Source organism: Gossypium hirsutum, unplaced genomic scaffold (assembly GCF_007990345.1).
Source record: "Gossypium hirsutum isolate 1008001.06 unplaced genomic scaffold, Gossypium_hirsutum_v2.1 scaffold_54, whole genome shotgun sequence".
Lineage (NCBI taxonomy): Eukaryota > Viridiplantae > Streptophyta > Magnoliopsida > Malvales > Malvaceae > Gossypium > Gossypium hirsutum.
In genome coordinates this window covers 10742-36049 of record NW_024402788.1, presented here as the reverse complement: position 1 = coordinate 36049, position 25308 = coordinate 10742, and the positions used below count along the sequence as shown (strand labels likewise).

At 33.6% G+C, this 25308-nt stretch overlaps 1 non-coding gene across 1 annotated transcript; it reads left to right on the top strand.

Annotated features, from left to right (window-relative positions):
- The first annotated feature begins 18897 nt into the window (after window positions 1-18897).
- On the top strand, window positions 18898-19004 carry LOC121226287 (small nucleolar RNA R71). Its single transcript, XR_005924130.1, has one exon. It is a non-coding gene; the product is annotated as a small nucleolar RNA R71 (small nucleolar RNA).
- Window positions 19005-25308: the final 6304 nt, after the last annotated feature.

The following is a 25308-nucleotide window of genomic DNA, read 5'->3' as shown; positions in this document are numbered from 1 at the left end:
CACCCGTGTCCCTGGCCCATGTCCCTCACACGGTCTAGACACGCCTGTGTCCCTCACACGGCCTAGACACTACCGTGTCATCGCCCGTGTCCAAAAACCAGGACATTCTATTTATGACAACATCATTCATTTTGAGGCACACGGCCAAGGCACACACCCTTGTGCTAGGCCGTGTCCTCCACACGGTTGAAACACACGGTCGTGTCTCTACCCATGTGTTTACTACCATGCAAACTGACCTAAAATTTTAAGTGCAGAGGACACATGGCTGGGCAACACGCCCATAGAGGCTGACCGTGTATCACACACGGCCTAGACACATGCCCTGTGTCTACCCGTGTGGACCTTTTTAGGGCTATTTTCCAAGCCTTTAGTAACCCTCTATCATCAATACACACTTAGAGACTTCAATGGTATTTAACATTGCCTAATTATACTCTTAAACAACCTTGACATAACTCATTGTATGTTAACCTCATCTCATCGGTTAAGTACATGCTAAATTATCCTTTTCGTATTAGAGATTAATATAGCACATTTTACTTTTTACACTTAGGCAATATTATAACCATATACCATTATATGCTATGTCCACTCTCAAATTATTAGGTTCAATTTCAATCATCCAGTCATGATAAACCTCATCATCATATCTCATGAAACATTTAAACATAGACATGCATCATTGGTAGGTTTACTACCTACATCCATATGAGCCATATCTCATGGCCATATATGTAACACCCCTACCCCGTAACCGTCGCCAGAATAGGACGAGGCGTTACCAGAAAATTTGGAAGCAGATCAAACAGTAAAATTTTGAACATTTTTTTTCCTTTTCGTGAATAAAGATTGTTCATTTAATTAAATTCTAAACACAAACAAAGGTCAAACTTATAACTTATAAAAGTAGACTTCCAAAGGATGTCATATTCGCATGGCTTATAAACAATAGTTATGATATCATTCTAGTATAATATATCCTATACATGCCATAAGCTAAATCCAAATCACAAGGTTTCCATAATAGTAGATAGTGTGATGAAGTACTGACGATCCCGAGCTGGTAAACAGAGTCCACAATCTATAAAACAAAGACAAAAGACAAACGGAGTAAGCTTACATAAGCTTAGTACGTCTTAAGTAAAATGATAATTTTGCAGAATCAAATTCAATTATCATTTATCACTCGATTTTTTTTCAAATCAATGAAGTCAATCTAGAGCTCCATAACGAACTATAATTTCAATAACCACATCATTTAGTTGCCACAAATTATTTCATGATAATGACCAAAATGGTCAAATATTCGTATGCTCACAAGGTACACTTAGCTCATAAATACACTCCAATCTAAATGCCTCTATTATAGTTTAATCGAATACATTCTTATGGCATAACACATTGACCAACTGTATCATAGTCACATGGACTGTGGTCACATTTGCATTCATACACTTATTCACATATGCATCGCTTTGTATACTTTTGATCTAATCCGAATCGAAAATCACATACGAGTACCTGATACATACCTGGCCAACTTAATGTATTGAACATCTTTAACTGTCGTTTCATTACTAAGCCTCATCGTCTTAGACCTTGCAGAAACCCCGTTTAACAATATCAAGAGATCTCACCATTCCGTCAAATAGTTCAAACCTCATGCACGCATATATAGTTTATCTATTTCTTCCAAATTTGATTCACATAGTCTTTCGCATCTAGAAACCTCATATCTACTTCTAATTCAATCAATCAAACTAAAACATAATACTTTTACCACATTTAGTTTCCATATTTAGAAGCACATAGTAATATCATAATCTATCATGAATAGATTCATAGAGTCACTACTCATTTTGCATAACATATACTCTTTCAATAATCATAATCACTTGCTCAAACGTACTCGTTTCATGCACATACATGAATATATATATATAAAAAAACTTAATTCCTTATTTCATAATCGCATCAAAACTTTCGAGTATTTCAATGTGGCATGTATTGAATTACAGTATGGGTACGCAAAGAACCAAACATAAACCTTATCACATATACGTAGTTGACAAAATACAGTCCTTCCCTTGCATTTGTACATCTAGCCGAATACAATTTATTCTCAATTTATAAGGCCCTTTTTGGCCGAATATGCACAATTACATATATAAATCTCAGCACATACTTTTCTTTAATTAAAGCTCATACGATAAATTTAAATCGAATACTTTGTCATACTAACAACCATTGACTGAATAGATTATTCCCTTATTCAAAGATATAATAATCAATCACATATACGTTTTTCTTGAATGCTAGTGATTCACTTTGAGGTAAACTTACAAATGAGAGGTAATATGTATCTGAACATCTTAAATGTATAGTACTTACTTGATGGTAGCTCATTGCGAACATTCAAGATCATAATCTTACTTAATTCACCAGCATTAAGCCTGCGGGACTTTAAACCCGGACACAATCCCAGCATGAAGCCAGTGGGTCTCTAACCCGGACGCAATCTCAGCACAATTCATTTAATATATATTTATATTTTTACTAACTTTGGCCTCATTAACTATCTAATATTGCACACTTTTCACAATTGGTCATTCGGCCTTATCACATATTCACTTACATATATATCACATTGCCATTCGGCCTTATCACATATACACACTTTCACATTCATCACATTGGCCATTCGATCTTAAGCTAGATATTACGCCTTGTCATTTTATTTCATCTTAGGTACAAAATCACATTAGTAAATTGATTCAAATACGTAAAATTTTCCATTCGGCCTTAGAACATATATGGCCACGTCATATTTTTCAATTTAGTCATTTCTATAATAGTATCCATTAATCAAAACTCAAAATAAGTTTAATTACTTAGAGACTTACCTCGAATGTCGTCGAACAACTACGGATCGGCTATTTGGTTAGTTTAGCTTTTCCCTTATCCGAATTAGGCTCCTTAAGCTCTTGAGCTTAATCTAAAACAATTTAACTTATTAATATCCCATTGTGCTTGCTTATGGCTGAATACCACAAGAAATTTAATAGGCCATATAACTACTTTTAGCTCAATATAAAATAATCGTACACATCTTTAATCACCTTAAACAAATTACTAAGTATTATAGAAAATCAAAGCATACTCATCGTTAGCCTTATTCGGCCATCTCAATACGTTCTAAGTGACCATATGTATATACGTCTATACTAAAGTGCTTTACATTAATAGCACCATATCAACAATGTATAATGCCGACCCCTTTAAACCAATTATCCATACAAATATTATTTGTACACATTTCCTTACCTAAATTTCACATTCGGCAACCACTTAATCAACTTAACAAATTTTCTATACTTCAAAACCACAAGTAAATATCATAATTTGTATCATTACATCGATTAAACTAAATCATGCATTAGCTTTAGCACATTCGGCCATTAAAGAGACAACCCAATTAACATTCAAACCTTTTTAAGCTTAGATTTCCAAAGCCGAATATCACATAAAAACCTTTAATACACATGCAAAGTTTACACTTTAACTAATTATACATATACTAATAAACCGAATATTATTTAAACAACCATTTGAATTGTAACGCCCCGCACCCGAGACTGTTTCCGGAGTCGAACACGAGGTGTTAACGAACTTAATTCATTTATTTTCACAGTTCATTTTAAAATTTCCAGACAAGCTGGCTAACTGCATCACTGTCACCTTAAAAATCATATCTCGAGTTCCAAAACTCGAAAACTGATTCCATAACTTTTCCCTGAAACTAGACTCATATATCCATCTACAAATTTTTTTCTAGAATTTTTGGTCGGGCCAATTAGTACAGTTTATTAGTTAAAGCCTCCCCTGTTTCAGGGTTCGACTACTCTGACCTTCATGCATTACGACTTAGATATCTCCCTGTACAGGGCTTCAATACTTATGCCGTTTGTCTCTAATGAAACTAGACTCAAAAAGGAATCTATGCATATAAAGCATGACTTCTAATTATTTCTGGTTAATTTCTGGTAACTTTCCAAAGACAAAACAGGGGATCCAGTAACCGTTCTGACCCTGTTTCACGAAAACCTAAACATCTCATAAAATACGGATCATATGGTCTTTTCGCTTCTTCCATATGAGACTCATCAAGGTTCGATTACATAATTTATTCATTATTTAATTACATTCCTACTATTTTTAGTGATTTTTCCAATTTACGTCACTGCTGCTGTCAGCATCTATTTTAAGGTAGATTTTACCTATTTCATAATTTTCCATGAATCAACTAGCAATTGACATACATTATTTTCAAGGGAAATCCCGATTAGCCATGACGTACGTAGCGCAATAGGACCATGATCGGCCATTCCAATGGCTAGTCATTACCAAACATTTCCATACCACTTAGCAACCATATCACAAGACCATCTAAACTCATTTCTCATCTTGTTAACAAAAACGTAGTAAAGCAAATCTTTATACACAATTATTATCAATTCATCCATCCACTAGGGACTTAGCCTAACGTTCAATAGCAACTCCTCCTTTATAAATTACATATTCGGCAAGAACATGGTAACTTATACTACATCAATTTTAAGTACATAAATTACTCAAACATAATCAAATTCACATTCGGTCTTGGTACATAATAAGGTAGCCGATTCTTTTCCCTTAGCACCCAATGCTCACATATGCTCATTTGTATAGTTCAAACACTCATCTACCATTGTTCATCTAAATTTATCATGAAACAACAACCATCACCCTTATTAATTACCATAGCCGAAACCCTACTCATCCCCACAATCAAAAATTCAACATGGGTTACTAAAATAACTTGATACCTCATTCAAGATTAACCAAAATTTCAAGAATTAACATAACTTCTTACCTTAATGCTCACTTAAGATGACCTAATGCCTTTTCTCCCATCTTCCTCTTTACATTCAGCCAAGAAGAAAGAAACTCAAGCTTTTTTTTTTCATCACCCTTCATTTCCTTATTTCAATTACTTTTTCCTTTATTTATTTATTTATTTATGTCATATAATATAAAGTACTAACTAATAATTAATACATATTGCATGTTTTTAACCCATCATGGCCGGCCACTACTTGTCATAGGTGGAAATTTGACATGCAAACCCATTATTTTCATAACATGCACTAATAGATCCTTATAGATTAACCTATCACATTTCAAAAGTGTCACACACAAGTCCTATTAACTAAATTCACATGCAATTGACTAAATTCAAACATGAAATTTTCACACATGCATATATACACATAATAAGCATCAAATATGACGGTTAATTATTTTTGTGACTCGGTTTTGTGGTCCCGAAACCACTTTCCGACTAGGGTCAATTTAGGGCTATCACAATATACAAAAGAATAAGTATACCATTTAGGCCCTTACATTGGCTAACCAAATGACACATATAACAAAATAATCAAAAATCCTATACATGCCATTAACAAAATGGAAGTATCTATATACCAAAGCAGGACAAGTCGATAGTGTGTTGATTCTCCAACCGTTTTTCAATCTTCACGAGTCCATGAGCTTTGTAGGACAGGGAACAAAAGAAGAGAGTAAGCATTTATATGCTTAGTAAGTTCGGATAACTGGAAAGTAAACTTATTGGTTAATTAGTACACAACCATATTAGGCACTAATTCCAACAAGCATGAAATAGTTTCCCTATCACATGCACTCATTCATCAAGTTAGTCTCATAACAATACATCATGTCATTAGTCTTAGATGAGCTCATCAATTCAATATTTCCATTTCTATTTCTCCTGTTAATCCCGTTGAATTTCTCAGAAATCTCGATGGATAGCCCAATTACCGTTAAGTTAAACAAGTGATCATCTCTAGTACGCACTTCCATGAACCTTATATCTTACGGCTGGATTACAAGTCCAGGCTAAATCCCCCTTAGTATTAACTCATAGAGCAATGCCGAGATTACCAGTCTAGGCTAAATCTCTTCCAATGACAACTGCTCTCATAAGCTCGGATCTGAAATTGCCAATCCAGGCAAAATTCAGTCCTCAATTGGATGACCAGTCCGGGCTAAATCCTTAATGCACATATATTCTTTGAGAGACTCGATCACTCAAGAAACACCCTTCTGGGCTAGATCCTTTCTATTCTGAGATCATCGGATTATCCGTCCGGGCTAAATCCTTTTCTGCAACACATGTAGGATCTCATGTCATGTAAGCCATAATTTATTCGTCGGATTTCCCCTTTTTTTTCAACCGGGACATTTATCTTTCATTCACACAAGCACATTACATAAATTATCATGCAATGAATATCTAATTTTTCATACATTCAAGAATACGCATGTTTAAGTATATTAAGAGTTTACTTTGGGTTATACAAACTTACCTAGTAATTGCTTCAGTTTCGTATTTCGGTTGTTCTGAAACCTTTCGTTTTCCATGGTCAACCTCCAGAATTGGTTCCTCAGGGTCTATATCAATAAAATTTGACTATTAATACATCACATTTTTCATTTTAGGATTTAAAAGTCACTCCTGGGCAAAATAACCAATTTTCCCCTAACCTTTCACACTTTTACAATTTAGTCCTAAGGCTAGTATAATGAAATGCATGAAATTTCTAAGTTACCCAAGCCTAGCCGAATATTTTTCTTGCCTATAGTAGCCCAAATTTTCTTTCATTTCACATTTTTCTACCTATTTTCACAACTTTTATAAAATGGTCCCTTAAGCCATTTCCATGAAAAACTACTTAGTAAAAATTGTTTACTATCCTTGAAACTCTCACATTTCTCCATAAATCATCAAAATACAAGCATCTCATGCATGGGTAAATTTTTTAATATGAACCCTAGCTTGAAATATGCGTAGAAATAGAGAGAGCATGTTGTGAGGATCTCAAAAATACGAAAAGCGTTAAAAACGGGGCTAGGGAGCACTTACTATTGAGCTTGAAAATGTTGCAAATCCCAGCTATGGAGACCCTTACAATTTCGGCAACATGGAGAAGAAAATGATCTGATTTTAGCTTGATTTTTCCCTTTTTATTTAGTTTATTACCAAGTGACCAAAATGCCCTTCCTTACTAAACTTCCAAAATTTTGCATGCATGCCCTTTTTTTCCAAAAACTTAGAAATTTGGAAAATTACTCTTTAATTACCTCTAATTAATAATCCATGGCAATTTCATACTAATTGCTTCTAGAACCCAAGTTTTGCAATTTATTCAATTTGGTCCTTAGTTTCCAGTTGGACACCTTACACATAGAATTTCTTCATGAAACTTTAACGCATGCTTATTTTCATATCCTAGACCTCATAATGATCATAAAATAATTATTTTAACGTTGGATTTGTGGTCCCAAAACTTCTATTCTGACTAGACCTCATAATGATAACTTTAACCTTTTCTTCAGTTTCCTTAATCAAATCAACTCCATGAATCTGGTGCTCTTTCAGTTCTGTCCAGTACAATGGTGTCTGACACTTTCGGCCATATAATGCCTCATAAGGTGCCATTTTTAAACTCGTCTAGAAATTGTTGTTGTAGGCAAATTCCACCAATGGTAAATATTTTTCCTAACTGCCTTGAAGTTCAAAGACACAACACCTTAACATGTCCTCGAGGTTTGAATCATCCGTTCAGACTGACCATCTGTCTGTGGGTGGAATACCGTACTAAAACTCAACTTTGTACCCAAGGCTTCTTACAGCTTCTTACAAAATCTCGAAGTGAATCTCGGGTCCCTATCCGAAATAATCGATAACGGTACCCCATGTAATCTTACACTCTCGGATATGTACAAGTCTGCCAATCCGTCAAGAGAGAAATCTATCTGTACAGGAATAAAATGAGTCGACTTCGTTAGTCTATCAACTATAACCCAAATGGCATCTTTCTTCTTTGGTGTTAACGGCAACCTTGTCACAAAATCCATAGTAATCATGTCTCATTTCCATTCGGGAACCATCACGGGCTGTAATAAACCTGAAAGTATTTGGTGTTCAGCCTTGACTTGTTGACATATCAAGTATTTCGATACAAAATTCAGAGATGTCTCTTTTCATGACATTCCACCAGTACATTTTCTTCAAATCGTTGTACATCTTAGTACCTCCCAGATGAATAGATAAATGGCTATCATGCGCCTCTTGCAAAATTTTCCAAATAAGCTCGTCGTCTCTCGGTACACAGATCCTGTCTCTGAACATCAAGCAACTGTTGAGACCAATCCGAAAATCTGATTCAGTACCTGTCTCATATTGAGTTCTCTTGGCTTGTAAATCTCTATCATTAATCTGAGCTACACAAATTTCTTGTAGAAACGTTGGTCTGTCTCTTAACTCTGCCAAAACCGAACCATCATCTCACAAGGCCAACTGCATGTTCAAGGCTCTTAAAGCAAATAAGGATTTTCTGCTTAGTGCATCTGCAACCACATTTGCCTTTCCCGGGTAGTAGTCAATGATCAGTTTATAATCTTTAATTAGCTCTAGCCATCTCCATTGTCTCAAATTCAATTCTTTTTGAGTCATCAAATATTTCAAACTCTTGTGATCTATAAATATATGGTAAGTTTCGCCATACAAATGGTGCCTCCAAATCTTCAAGGCAAATACAATGGCAGCTAGCTCCAAGTCTTGTGTTGGATAATTTTTCTCAACCAGCTTTAGTTGCCTCGAAGCATATGCTATTACTTTTCCCTCTTGCATAAGCATGCAACCCAGTCCATTTAAGAAAGCGTCACTAAAGACCATGAATTCTTTTCTCGGCTCGAGTTGCACTAAAATTGGAGTTTCGGTTAGCAACGTCTTCAATTTCTTGAAACTCTGCTGACACTTCTCTGACCATTCAAACTTAACATCTTTTTTATAACAACCTTGTCAAAGGAGTTGTAATCATTGAAAACCCTTTTACGAAGTGTCGATAGTAACCAGCTAAGCACAAAAAGCTTCTAACCTCAGTTACATTCTTCGGCAGCTTCCACTCAACAATAGCAGATATCTTATTTGGATCAACTCAAATGCCATCATCTGACACAATGTGACTGAGGAATCCAACCTCTCGGAGCCAAAACTCATAGTTGCTAAATTTAGCATACAATTGTTTGTCCTGTAAGATCTATAAAACCATTCTCAAATGCTTCGCATGCTCAGTCTCATCCTTGGAATAAATCAGGATATCATCAATATACACAATGACAAACTTGTCTAAGTATGGTCAAAAAACACGATTCATTAAGTCCATAAACACAACTAGGGTGTTCGTTAGACCAAAAGGCATGATCAAGAACTTGAAATGACCATACCTTGTTCTGAAAGCGATCTTACGTACGTCCGACTCTTTAACTCGTAACTGGTAGTAGCCGGATCTCAGGTCTATCATAGAAAACGTAGTGGCTCCCCTTAATTGATCAAATAGATCATCAATCCTCGATGATAGATACTTGTTCTTGATAGTTACCTTGTTGAGTTGTCGGTAGTTTATACATAGCCTCATAGAACCATCTTTCTTCTTTACAAATAATACCAGAGCACCCCAAGGCGAAAAAATAGGTCTTGTAAAACCTTTATCCGTCAGTTCTTGCAACTGTGCTTTTAACTCTTTCATCTCGGTTGGTGCCATCCTATACGGAGCAATAGAAATAGGAGCTGTCCCAGGCACCAGTTCTGTAACGCCCCGTACCCGAGACCATTTTCGGAGTCGAACACGAGGTGTTAACGGACTTAGTTCATTACTTAAACAGCTCATACAATTCATTTTAAAATTTCCAGACAAGCTGGCTAACTGCATCACAGTCGCTTTAAAAATCATATCTCGAGTTCTGAAACTCAAAATCCAATTTCGTAAATTTTTCCTAAAACTAGATTCATATATCTATCTACTAATTTTTTTCTATAATTTTTGGTCAGGCCAATTAGTACAGTTTATTAGTTAAAGTCTCCCCTGTTTTAGGGTTTGACTACTCTGACCTCTATGTATTACGAATCAGATATCTCCCTGTACAGAGCTTCAACGACTATTCCGTTTGTCTCTAATAAAACTAGACTCAATAAGGAATCTGTACATATAAAGCATGACTTCTAATTATATTTTTAAAATTTATGGTGAATTTCCAAAGTAAGAATAGGGGATCCAGAAATAGCTCTGGCCCTGTTTCACAAAAATTTAAACATCTCATAAAATATAGCTCATATACCTGTTTCGCTTCTTCCATATGAAAATAGACTCATCAAGATTCGATTCCATAACTTATTCATTATTTAATTTTATTTTTACTATTTTTAGTGATTTTTCAAATTCACGTCACTACTGCTGTCAGAATCTATTTTATGGTAAATTTTACCTATTTCATGGTTTCCATGGATTAGCTAGCAATTTGACATACATAACACCAAATATGATCATGATTAGCCATTCCAATGGCTAATCATTACCAAGCATTTCCATACCACTCAATAACCATATCATAAGACCATATATACAAAATGATTATAATGCTATACATGCCATACTCAAAATATACAATCCATTATGCCAAGATGGTATACGAATAGTGTGAGCGAGCCTCCGACCGTTCCCGATTTCCGAGCTGGCTTGTCAAAACTACAAGGAATGAAACAGAGGGAGTAAGCATAAATGCTTAATAAGTTCACATGCAAATAATAAGTAACATAACCACATAAGCAAACATAAAACATCATTTGCATAATCATCACCAAGACATTCATATCACATTTTCATTTATCATCTTACCATATTGTTGTTATATCGATTTTTCAACCCGAGGGTTAAGTACATTCCTGTTCAAAGTACCCATTTTACAACACTTACCAATACGTCCCTTTCATCTTGAGTATTCCTCCATTTTAGTAAACTTTACCCGTTGAACACATCGGAATATAATACGGATACATGGAAAGTTTGCACATAAGTGCCACATATGTAGCGAAGCTACCATGTAACCCGCCCATAAGTGAACTCGGACTCAACTCAACGAGCTCGGGCGTTCGCATCCATAAGTGAACTCGACTCAACTCAACGAGTTCGGATGCCTAGTTACATTTCACGAACTCGGACTCAACTCAACGAGTTCGGACGCTCGCATCCATAAGTGAACTCGGACTCAACTCAACGAGTTCGGATGCCCAAATATCCCAGTGACATGTCACTTGTATCCTAATCCATTCCTAAGGTTCAACGGGACATTTTCCCAATCATATGTCTCAACCATCTTCTATGGAATGTCGATACCGATACTCGGTAGCATTTCACATTTTCCAAGTATATCACATAATTTGACATATTATCAAACAATTGTCACAAGTATGATATTTCATAATAATTATCATATCATTTAAATAACATTAAAACATTTAAAACAATAACTATGTTACCAACATTTACATATGAACTTACCTCGTATGCGAAAATGGCTACTTTTATCATTTCGTCCACAACTTGGTATTTTCCCCATTTTATCCCGAATTTCAGTTTTCCTTGCTATATCATTTAAAATATAGTTTAATTAGGACTCAAATTATTCAAATTGACCCAAAATCATATTTTTGAAAAATTACAATTTTGCCCCTAAACTTTTGCATATTTACACTTTTTCCCCAAAGCTCGTAAATTAAACTTCAGCCTATTTTCTTATGTTTTATGACATGCTGATCATTTTTCCCTTCTATGGCAACATCAAATTCTCACGCTAACATGTACTTATGACTATTAGGTATTTTTACCGATTAAGCCTTTTGCTCGTTTTCACTTAAAACCGAGTAGCACAAGTTTCTAACATAATTTAAAACCTCATATTCTATCATAAAACACCAAAATACACAAATTTCACCTATTGGTATTTTTCCAAATATAAACCCTAGGTTAAATTATTGCTAGCATAAGCTAAATTGAGGTACCGGGACTCTAAAACGTAAAAATCATTAAAAACGAGGCTAGAACGGACTTACAATCGAGCTTGGAAGCTTGAAAAACCCTAGCCATGGTTTCTCCTTGCTATATTCGGCCATGGGGTTGAAGATGTGCAAAATTGGCTTTTAATTTTGTATTTTAATTCATTTTACCCCTAAATGACCAAAATGCCCTTACTACTAAACTTTCCAAAAATTCCATCCATGTCCAATTTTTGTCCATAGACTTAGAAATTGGTAAAATTTCTATTTAAGACCTCCTAATTAATATTTCAAAACAATTTCATACTAGAAACTTCTAGAATGCAAGTTTTACAAATTATTCGATTTAGTCCCTAATTTCAATTTAAGCACTTTATGCACAAAATTTCTTCACGAAATTTCCACAAAATCATGCAATCATATCATAGACCTCAAAATAATCATAAAATAATTATTTCTATCTCAGATTTTGTGGTCACAAAACTGCTATTCCGACTAGGCCCAAAATCAGGATATTACAAGTTCAATACCAAACTCTACTTCTCTAACGGGAGGTAATCCGGGTAGCTCTTCCGGAAACACATCTGGATACTTGCATACTATTGGTACCGATTCTAATTTGAACTCAAATTTTTTAGTATTTAACATAAAAGCAAGGTAGGCTACATATCCTTTTCTCATATACCTTTGAGCCATCATTGAGGTAATCACAACCGGCGGAGTATCCAACTCGCTTGAATCAATCCAAAGAGTCTCACCATCTGAGCATTTCAATGTAATATAATTGCTACCACAATTTACGATCACATCATGCACAGCTAACCGATCCATGCCAAGTATTACATCAAACTCATTGAATGGCAATAACATAAGGTTAACCGAAAAACAATGACCTCGAATTGTCAAGGGACAATTCTTACAGATTTTATCAACTAGGACTGACTTGCCTAGAGGGTTTGACACCTTAATCACAAATTCTGTAGGTTCTACAGACATATTCATACTAGACACCAATTTCATGCAAATGTACAAATGGGTTGACCCTGGGTCAATTAAGGCAATGACACGAGTATTATAAATAGAAAATGTACCCGTGATGAAATTGGGAGTAGAGGCTTCCTCTCCAGCGTGTATTGCATAAGTTCTTGTCGGGGCTCGAGCCTCTGATTTTGTAGTAGCATCCTTGGCAACAGTTCGATTGCCACTTGCACTTTCGGGATGTCTCGGAGGTCTGCCTCGAGAAATAGGAGCATTCAGTTGCGTAGCTAATTCAACCTCTTTATTAGCCCGCTCCGGGCAGGCTCTGAGAAAATGGTCAAGAGACCCACATATAAAACACGCACCACTCTTCATTTGGCACTCTCTGAAGTGAAATTTGTTACAGCTTTTACACTTCGGCTTTTGATCATTTATGCTTCCTATACTAGTTACCATAGGGGAAGAAGACTTCGGGTTATGTCGCTTGGAGCTTCTTGCTCTACCCGAATATCCTACTGATAAAGTGAAACGTTCTTGGTAACTTCTCGATTTCTTTGTGGGGAAAGAGTGTGCTCTACAGCTAGACCTCTTGCTCGAAACTTGAGCTTCTCTCTTAGCTTGTTTTCTTTCATTATTTAGCTCTTTGGTCTTCTTGGCCCGGTCAGCTAATGCAGCAAATTCTCGTATTTTAAGGATTTCAATCAGTAGTTTAATTTCCTCAATCAAGCTTTCCTCAAAACGCTTACACATTTCTATCTCTGATTGGACCCACTTCGTTGCATACTGACTTAACCTCAAGAAATCCCTTTTGTACTCTGACACAGTCTTGTTTTCTTGTTTGAGTTCCAGGAACTCCTTTTACTTCGAGTCTAAAAATCTTTTACTGATGTATTTCTTTTTAAACTCAGCTTAGAATAACTCCTATGTAATGTCTTCCTTCGATATCACTGAGGATACCGTCTTGCACCAATGATATGTTGTATCTTTCAAAAGAGATACAACACACTTCAAGCATTCCTCGGGTGTACATGACAATTCATCAAAAACTCGCATAGTATTCTCGAGCCAGAACTTAGCTCGTTCAGCATCATCCTCAACCTTAGCTCTAAACTCTTCAGCCCCATATTTTCTAAGTTTGTCTATTGGGGCTTTACCAATTCTCGCTGGTGCCATACCCTATGGCACTTCTCCCTCAGGCCGAGCAAGGGGTGGAGAAGGTCGTGGTATATTGGGGCAGTTTTTCAAATAATCCCTAAACCATTCATCCATCATCTCGAAGAAGGTAGCTCTTGCCTCTTCCCAGCCTTCAGACATAGGCCTTCTGCTGCTACTAGAAATAGCTCATTGTACAGAAGCTGGAGCATGGCTTTCGGCTCTCTCGGACTCATCTTAGGCTTGATTGGAAGACATTTACTATATTCAAATACAATTAAAAATGGTTAGGAGATGTCACACTATCATAACTTGTATAATGGCATGTATAGCTACACTCAATACATGCTACGTTAGTCTGAGAATCGACTAAACCGTAGCTCTAATACCACTAAATGTAACACCCCTTACCCTTACTCGAGAACGAGACAAGGTACGAGGTGTTACCAGATACATACACAAACACTTTCGAAAAATACAAGTTATAAAATTTCATTATAATTTAAAGCCGACTAAACAACATCATAGTGTCCCGATTATGGACCTACAAGGTCCAAAACATACATTAAAAATGATCTGAGACTAAATCAAAAACTATAGAAAATTTTAGAAAAATTACTAGGGTTATGCGTCACACGCCCGTGTGGAGGGAAAGCACACGCCCGTGTGTCCCACCCGTGTCGAATTATTTGGATTTATTTTTCATTTCGAACCTACATGAATTTTCACAGGGCCAAGCACACGCCCCTGTCCCTGGCCTGTGTCCCTCACACAGCCTATACATGCCTGTGTCGTCGCCTGTGTCATCACCCATGTTTAAATTTTCATACATTCAAGAACACGCATGTTTAAGTATATTAAGAGTTTACTTCGGGTTATACGAACTTACTTGGTAATTGCTTCGGTTTCGTATTTTGTCTATTCTGAAACTTTTCATTTTCCATGATCGACCTCTGGAATTGGTTCCTCGGGGTCTATATAAATAAAATTTGACATTTAATACATCACTTTTTTATTTTAGGATTTAAAACTTACCCCAGGCAAAATGACTAATTTGCCCCTCACCTTTCACACTTTTACAATTTAGTCCTAAGGCTCGTATAATGAAATGCATGAAATTTCTAAGTTACCCAAGCCTAACCGAATATTTTTCTTGCCTATAGCAGCCCACATTTTCTTTCATTTCACATTTTTCTACCCATTTTCGTAACTTTTACAAAATGGTCCCTTAAGACATTTCCATGAAAAACTACTTAGTAAAAGTTGTTTACTATCCTCTAAACTTTCATATTCCTTCATAAATCATCAAAATACAAATATCACATGCATGGGTAAATTTTTGAACATGAACCTTAGCTTGAAATATGGGTAGAAATAGAGAGAGAGAGCATGTTACAAGGATCTCAAAAATACAAAGAGCGTTAAAAATGGGGCTAGGGAGTACTTACTATTGAGCTTGAAAATGTTGAAAACCCTAGCTATGGAGAACCTTAGAATTTCGGTAGCATGGAGAAGAAAATGAGTTGATTTTAGCTTGATTTTTCCCTTTTTATTTAGTTTATTACCAAATGACTAAAATGCCCTTCTTTACTAAACTTCCAAAATTTTCCATGCATGCTCATTTTTGTCCAAAAACTTAGAAATTTGGAAAATTACTCTTTAAGGACCTATAATTAATAATCCATAGCAATTTCATACTAACTGCTTCTAGAACCCAAGTTTGGCAATTTATTCAATTTGGTCCTTAGTTTCCAATTGGACACCTTACACATAGAATTTCTTCATGAAACTTTAACACATGCTTATTTTCATATCCTAGACCTCAAAATGATCATAAAATAATTATTTTAATGTTGTATTTATGGTCCCAAAACTACTATTCTAACTAGGCCCTAATTCGGGATGTTACAAAGAATTATCTGTAAATGTTCTATAAACTCTAATAATACTTTGTAACTTTACTCCAACGGCGGATATGGGTTAGGGGTGTTACATCCCTTGTCTCCTCACAATGAGATGTTGGGAGTTTGAATTTTGGGTTTTGAATTAGGTTGCAAGTTGATGTCGTCCTTTGAAAGCATTTTGGCTAAGATGTTCTTTGTTTTTGTCATCAAATTCTCTCTTTTTCTCCTTCCTATCAACAACCGTGAGCCACCCTCCTTTGGAAGTTCTCCTCCATGTTTATTTTATTTCTCTATTGTTGTGCACTGATCAATGTTTCTCCTCCACCATCCACCAATAACCACTATATCACCACCACGAAAAACCACTTTGTGCTATCTCTTTTCACCATCTTTCATTTTGCACCACTATTCTATCTATTCATTCCTTCTTTTCTCTTCTACTTTTCATTTCTTTTCTCTTATTTGACTTAAATAATTGACTATTCTTCTTCCATTACTGAACATCTTTTCAAACCACCACCGTTCTCAACCATCGTTCGCCGCCACAGATCACCGCTGACAACTATTATATTTTAGTTACTTTTTCTCTTTTCTTTTCATCTTATTATTATTTTTAAATAACAACTTCTATTTGATTATTTCTTTCTTTTTCTTTGATGACTAGATTCTCATACCAATTTAGATCAATAATCTTAGTTATTCTTTTCAAACTTTTGGAAATAAAAGTGTAAGTATTATGGAAAAGTAATTTTTATTTCATTTTGTGAAGTTTTGATTAATGGGAGTGGTTGTATATTCTTCTAACTAAGAGATTATTTTGGATTGAAGATTTAATCCGAAACCATAGACCTTTTGTGATATCAAAGTGGGAGTTTCCAAAAGAAGTGGATTAAGAGTAAGTAGTGATTACAAGCAAGATGTGTAAGTTTGGATATTTTTATTTGTTGGGCGATTTTTCTTAAGGTTAAGAGTGATTTCTAATTTTCAATTTGGTTACGTTAGATACAAATCTAGTTTCAATTTACTTGGATCTGAATAGTTCGAGCTCGATTTAGGATATTACGTGTTGGATAAAAGTTAAAGGGGTTCTCTTCAAGTATTTGTGTGAAAAGGATGTTTTTTATTATGTTATTTATATGATAAATTAAATATTATTAAAGTATTATTTAGTAGCAAAAATAACATGGTAAGTGATTATGTGGACTTAAGGTATGTATTTAAACTCAAATCAATTTGATGTGCTATGTTATTTATTACTAATATGTGGTTTTGTTCTAATTCTCATGGTACGTGGCATCATGGCATATTTGTTTATTATGATCTGTTTACATTGAAAATCCAAAATGACAGATTTGTAAAGCATGGATTACCATGGCTGTCAATTTTTAATTTGTATACAATTGCATGTTTAACATGCTTACTACTTTGATATTAAGATTGCATGCCATGTCATGTTTCACGGGGTTGGGGCTATATGATAAGGAGAAAGATTTGACATATTAATAATCTGCATTATCAGTGGTTTTACCACACATTTGTTCTGGCAGCTTATCTGCAATTTTGGTGGCTTTGTCTACATATACCTATTGGTGTGTTTTGGATGGATGAGTTTTGGAGAACTCTATTTGGTTTGTAACAGAGATGGGTAGGAAATTTTGGAAAAATCTGTATATATGTTTTTATAAAATATTGCATTGTCATAATCATTTTCATAAAAGTCTGCACAATTGATTGTTATGTATTCTGTGACATTTTTATTCAGTTTACTATAATTTTTGTCAACGATCATGATATAAAACTCACACTGAGCTTATTAGCTCACTCTTGTAGTTTTCTTAAACTTTTCAGATAATACTCGTGAATAGGACTTCGATGCAACATTTGGAGGAGATTCTCAGATTTAATTAAATTAAGGTATTTAAAACTCTTCTTTTGAATGTTTTGGACATTGTATTTTTTTAATTATGTCATGAGTACTTTGATATGTTAGCTACAATACATGCATAAACTTTGGATTTTAAATGTTTTAAATCACTAATATTTAACATATAAATTGTTTTATCAAACAAAAATAATTTGTAATAAAAATATTTCATAGTTTTATTTAATCTACTGTGATTTTTTGAAAAATAGAATTTTTACAAAATAACATTTTAAAATTTGCAAGACAAGTTTTCTTATCAAATCTACCAAAAAGTAATAACTTGAAGTACTACGAGAAATTTATTTAAATTAAACATATTTTACTAAAGATTTTTTGTTGACAATATTTCTATTAAAATCAAAAAATGTTTTTTAGAAAAACGATTTAAGCACAATTGGTTTGAAAATCTTTTCTTCGTGTTTGTTGTATCTTTTGAAATTTGGCCATAACGTCTAGGCCAAGTCTAGGGGGTTACATTCCCCATGGATCTATCTTGAGATATTTGTATGTGCAAAGGTTGATAAGGAGGACTTGATCAGTTTTGTATTAGGTTTTCGCCTCCTTAATTACCTCCCCACCTTAGGTTCGGATGATCTTTCCAACTAGGGTTATATATGTTTGAATAAGAGTTTCCACCCCTATTGCCCATGTAATTCACCTTATCTGATTGGCTCTCAGAATGTGGCCCATAACTTTAGGTGGGTTTTGTCAGATGGTTTAACAATAGTTTCCAACCGGTTTAGTCTCTCCAATATTTGTTGATGCATCTCTTCTTCGTGAATGGATTTCACTATTGGTGGTTTCGAGTTATAGGTAATCCTTTCATTAGGCCACATATACAAATTCATGGCCATGTCGTCAATTAATTGATAGGCTTGCTTGTATGTGTAGTTCATAAAAGATCCTCCATATGCACCATCTAGCCTGGATCTCAAGCTTCCATCTAAACCATTGTAAAATATTTGTAATTATAGCCATTTGGCAATCCATGATGGGAGCACTTCCTTAACATCAATTTAAAATGCTCCCATGTCTTGTACAAATTCTCTCCTTTAACTTGCTTGAAGCTTGTGATCTCACGCCTAAGTTGGATTGTCTACTTGTGGGAAAATTTTGTATAATTTTTTTCCACTAAATCGGCCCACGTGGTTATAGAACTCAACTCTAATGAATCCAACCAAATAGTTGCATTATCACTTAAAGAAAAGGGGAATAACTAAATACACACAGTGACATTGGTTACACTGTTATATTTAAACGTATCTCAAAGTTGAAGGAATCACTTAAGATGTTGGTTTGGGTCCTCCATCATATTTTCTCAAAATTGCAAGGTATTCTAGATCATCTACATCGTAGTCGTTGTAATCTCGAAATTATTGGCGTTAATTGTCGGTTGCTCAATACTGCCTCGTACAACATCTAGTGTTAGGAAGGCATAAGCACACAACATTCTTTGTTGAGCCATTAGTAGCTCTCCACGGATTTGTGCTTGTAGTTCGAGTGGATCATCAAATAGTTGACTTTTCAAGGTAAGTCAACTACCACAGGTGGGTCATTTTGCATGAATTGACAATTGCTCCTTAGAATTCACTCCAGATTAGGGTATGGCTCGATCAAGTGCTTCTACTTCGGTTCATAAACTGAAATCAGAGACAAAGAAGAAAAAATAGCAAACACAATTAAAATTAAAAAAAAAGTAAAAATAGTATCTATAATTTTTTATTTTCCTATTTAGCCTACTAATTGCAAAAAATAAATTTAAAATTAATGTCGAAACTTCTCCGGTAGTGGCTCCAACAACTTGACTGCTGCAAAATGTATGAATGTTTGATTGAAAATACTGCAACAAAAAGATATAGAAATATAATAGCATGTTTTCAAGTATACACGTCAAATTGTAATATAATAAATGTACAATAGGGTATTGGAAGTACTCCGAAGATCGTACCAAAAGGAGGTTGAATAAATCTAAAAATACCGTCTACAGTAGCAAGTCTAAACAATGATCATTAAAAATTATATTACGATAATTAAAGCTAAAGATTAAAGTCATAAAACAAAAGTTAAACTATGGAAACAAAGTTGACAAACAAAAAACTCTCGAATAAAAAGCTGTAGATTAACTCACTTCAGTAGTTGTAATTAACTTAAGAACTCGTGTTTAATTAAGGAATTAGTTATTAACTAGACAGTATAACCCCGGCCACTACTACCTAGCTAATAAACTAATACTCAATTATCTCTCGACCTCATTTAACCTAGATTACTTCCTAGGGTTGTCAATCCTAGGGTATAAGCACACAATAATTTATACCTACTAATTTTTATGAGAAACCCTCATTCTTCCGTTAACCACTCCCACATTCGTTCATAATCTCCCTAAAGGATTTAGCCACTCACCGATTCAATTACCATATTTATTAAAATTAAATTAATCATGATAGAAATTGATCCGTTTGGTAAACTGGATGTGCTCGAATCTGTGAAATCCTTTAATAGTCGCTGAGATATCGTCGTTTGCAAAAGAAACATAAAACAAAATAATGAAAATACTTAATAACGAAGACTTGGACTCAAATCAAATCTAAGTCGGATAACAAGAAATAAAACTAAGTTAAAATCTTAAACTACTAAACTAAAACCTTAAAATGGCTTGGCAAAAGCTCCATCTAGTTGAGCATAAGCCTCCTATTTATAGGCAAAGTTAGCGGCCCATTTTAGGTCAAATACAAGCCTTAATCAAACTAAATATGGACTATGTGGACGAAAACACCCTTAATTAAAATTTTCATTTTCTCAGACCTGTTTCGCGGCACAGCCTAGTGCGTGTCACGACACACAACTTTGAATATAAATTATTGTGTTGGTTTGGTTGTGTTGCGACTCCGGAAGCTTGCGACTCGACTATCGCTCCTGGTGCTTTTGGGCCTGAAAATAGGTGTCCTGCACACTCAATTAAATCGTTAAAACTACCTTAAGCTAGCCTAATGGGTCAATTAACTCGAAATATTGCGTAAAAACACTTATTTTTCCAATAATTTGAATCTAAGCTAAGATATCTGAAAATGCAATAATTAAACGTGAAACGACTTAAAAACAAGTTCGTTAGGTGCCAAAAAATATTTAAGTTGCCACTGCAATTTGTGGCAGATCAAGTTTACATGACAAAATATATATTAATCCTTTAGAAATATTCTTAAATTTATCATATTTAAAAGTTATTATTATTTTCATTATATTATGAAAAACTATATAAATATAATATAGATATACAAATAAAGGCTTACAAGTATAAAATGTATAAGTTTTTAGTAAAAAAAACATAAAAAAACATTAAAAAATATTAAAAAATATTAAAAATATAAAATATTAAAAAAATATATAATCTTATAAAAATTCATAAAAAATATAAATATTATAAAAAATCAAATTAATTATAAAAAATATTTTTTTAAATATAAAATATATAAATTATAAAAAAAGTCATTTATTGGTTCTTCAGTTTGTAAATTAAATAATTAAAATTAAAATAAACATGTGATATCAGATCAATAGTTGAATAATGTGAATAGTTGTCAAAATATTTCATGCTTACATATGCTAACATTTAAAACTATTGGAAAATGAAATTTTGGTTTTATAATATCTAATCACACCAAAAATAATTTAAAGTATATAATACTTAGCAAACAATTTGTAACTTTTCAATGTTCAAACAATGATTTTTAGATACACATCGGTTCACCAATCCTACCGATCCATCCAATTTGAATAAATAAATCTTTAAAAATTCATTAAAAATGGAAAAATCAATTCAACTATTAGTTCAACCCATTTTCTTGTCCAGTTCAACCAATCAGTACTGGTTCACAGGTCAACAGACCAAACTCTTATTTTGGACTGGTATGCCATCTGATTCTAGATTTAACAAGTTCGACCAACTAATCCGATCCAGTTTTGAAAACTATAGTCCAAATTACTATATTGCACTTAAAAATCTAGAGATAAAAAATTTAAGAAATATATATTATCATTAAAAAAACAGGGTTTCACAATTTTCATTTTATCGGTAGAAGGTCCACAACATTTTATTCAAAACAAAAATGATCTCAACCTTCATATGACTATACTCATTATCTAGTTTTAGGGGTTTAATTTGCATATGAGAAGAAATAAATGATTTTTTATAATTTTTATAATTTTTTTTTATATTTTTATAAGTTTTTATACGTTTACAAGTTTTTAAACGTTTATAATTTTTTTCAATATTTTTATAAATTATTAATATTTTATAATAAATTTTTTAATTTTTTTATAATTTTTAGTAAAAGAATGAATAATTAATCAAGAGCCACCATGTGTTGATATTTAGCTGATTTGTCAGTTAATTTTAACAATCAGCGTAATTAAAAATAAACACCATTAACAAAAGGGTTTAGTTAATTTTCTGAATTAACTGTAAAATTTCACCCGAATACAAATTAAATTGAAAGACTTAATTTTTTTTCTAAAGTGCCTTTTATACTTAGAAGTCTAAAATAAATACAAGAATGATATAAAACTATATAAATATAATATAAAAACAATAATGATTATATTATATTAAGAGATTGAGAGTAGTGAGAGAACTAGCAGTACAGAGTTGCAGTTGCAGGACATGCTTGGCCATGACGAGCATGCTTTGGTCAACATCAATCGATGTAAAAAGTAAAAATGGAATTCAAGCAAGGAATCAACTCTGCAAATTATACTTTTGCACATCAACCATCCGATCATGTAATTCTTGGGTACAACTATTGTTTCTCTCTCTCTCTCTCCTGTTTTCTTTTGCCGTCTAGTTTTGGTTATTTTGTTTCCTACCGGCCAAATTTCATTCAACTTGATGCTCTTTATTCTCTTTTAATTTTAGTATTGATTAATTTGATTTCTCATCAATTTTTGAAGTAGTAACTAAATATAAATAATCACAATCATAATGTTTTTATGTTTTTAATCAATTGTACATATTTTTATTGATATAATAATAAATTTAGTTCTCAAAGTTTACACAGTATGTCCATTTAGTCTTAGATTAATAAATTTAACCCACAACATTTATATATAATTTAATTTAGTCCTGATTTAATAAATTTATCTTGAAACATTTACACATTCCGTCAACAATCACATAGAGTATATAAACATCAATGACTAAATTTATTATTATATTGACCAAAATTGTATACAATTGACATGAAACATTAATGTTATTGTTAATTATCTTTAATATATTACTTTCAAAATTAATAGAAATTAAATTGCTTCAATTTTTTAAGTATCAATTTGCTCAATATAAAAATTGAAAGGTACTCAAAAAGTATTTTATTAATATTTTATTCAATTATATATATATACCTATATATTTCATTATTTTTAGTTTAAATATTCTATAACCATATAAATTCTGATATATTGATAATTTATAAAAAAAATTCAAAATACTTTTGTAACCGGTTCATATTACTATTATTTTTTCATGTGATACAATGATACCAGATTTATAGAAAAGGTCCTAGGGAAAAAAATGATATCAGCTTTTTTCCTATGTCGTGGATAATATTATAAATTTCTTATAGTTCCTAATTTCCATAATAAAAGGTTTTTTTTTCGGCAATCCATGCTACTGCTATGTATCTTAAGTGGCAAAATTTTCAAAAATTTATAGATAATATTACTAATTAAAAATTAAATAAATTATACATTTAGTTATCAAAAACTTTGGTTTGGTATAATTATATAGAATTTTAAATCCAAGTTTCTTTTTAACCTGACCTCAACAAAGAACACACATAATTTGTTAAAAAATAGATGCGATGCATATTTGGCGTACATTTTTTAATATCAAATTGTTAGTGATTATTCAGAGAGGTTGAATTTGCTATTGAGGTTGAACTGGGTAGTACACCAATTTCTATTATGCCATAACAGATGGGTCTGACTTAGTTGAAGGAGCTTAAGACTCAGTTACAGGAATTGTTTGACCGAGGTTTTATCTGACCAAGTGTATCACCTTGGGTGCTCCAGTTATTTTTGTAAAAAAATGACAAAACGTTGAGTTGTTTATCGACTACCAAGAATTGAATAAAGTTACAGTGAATAATAACTATCCACTTCCCAGGATCGATGATTTATTTGATCAATTTAAGGGTGTCAGTGTGTTTTCGAAGATTGATTTACATTCGAGATACTATCACCTTAAACCTAAGGAACTAGATGTATCAAAGACTACATTCAAGAATAGATAGGGCCATTATGAGTTCTTGGTAATGTCATTAGGGTTCACAAATGCCCCAACTAGCTTTATGGACTTGATTAACTGGATCTTCCATCCCTACTTGAATTGTTTTGTAGTGATGTTCATCGATGACATCTTAGTGAACTCAAAGGATGAAGTAGAACACGATAAGCATATAAGGAGTGTTCTAAAAGCTTTGAGAGATAGATGTTTTATAACACCCTTAACCTGTATTCAATGCCAGAATAGGGTTATGAAGCATTACCAGACTTATTACTTAAACGAACATACATTTCTCATACATTAATCATATCCAATAATAATCATTCACAACCAATCATACAGTCCCTAATACGAGCCCTCGAGACCCAATTCATGCATTAGAAGTGGTTCGGGACTAAACTGATAACTTATGAAATTTTTGGAAAACATAGAAAATTTTTCAAAATACAGGGGACACACGCCCGTGTGCCAGGCCGTGTGCTAGGCCGTGCCAAAACTGTAGAGTACATTGACTTATGCCATACGGCCAAGTCACATGCCCTTGTGCTGGGCCGTGTAGAACATACTGACTTGGTTTCTAATTAAACACTAGGGGACACACGACCATGTCACCTAACCATGCGTCACACACGGTTGAGACACACACCCGTACCTTAACCCATGTGGACAAAAATTAGGCTATTTACCAAACCATCATTCTCACCCAATTCGCATTCACCTACACAAATCAAATGGTATATAACAAGCCATAAATAGGCATTCAAACCAATCTCAACCAAGCCTAATTCATGCTAATTCCATACCATCAACCATATGACACACAAGTATTATAATAAGCCATTCAATTCATACCAATTTCACATTTTCAAAACACCTAAATGGTTACTTTTAATTATGCACTATTCTACCTAACAAACATACCAATATCAAATTTCAACCATTGGTACTCTCATTACCATTTCATCACAAGCATTACATAGCCATTATCAACCACATAACAAAAGGCCATTTGCATATATATACATCACCAAATATAACAAAATAAGCCAAACCATATGGCTATACACATAACCAAACATTCATCATTTACAAGCCAAATCAAATGGCTAAATCCATT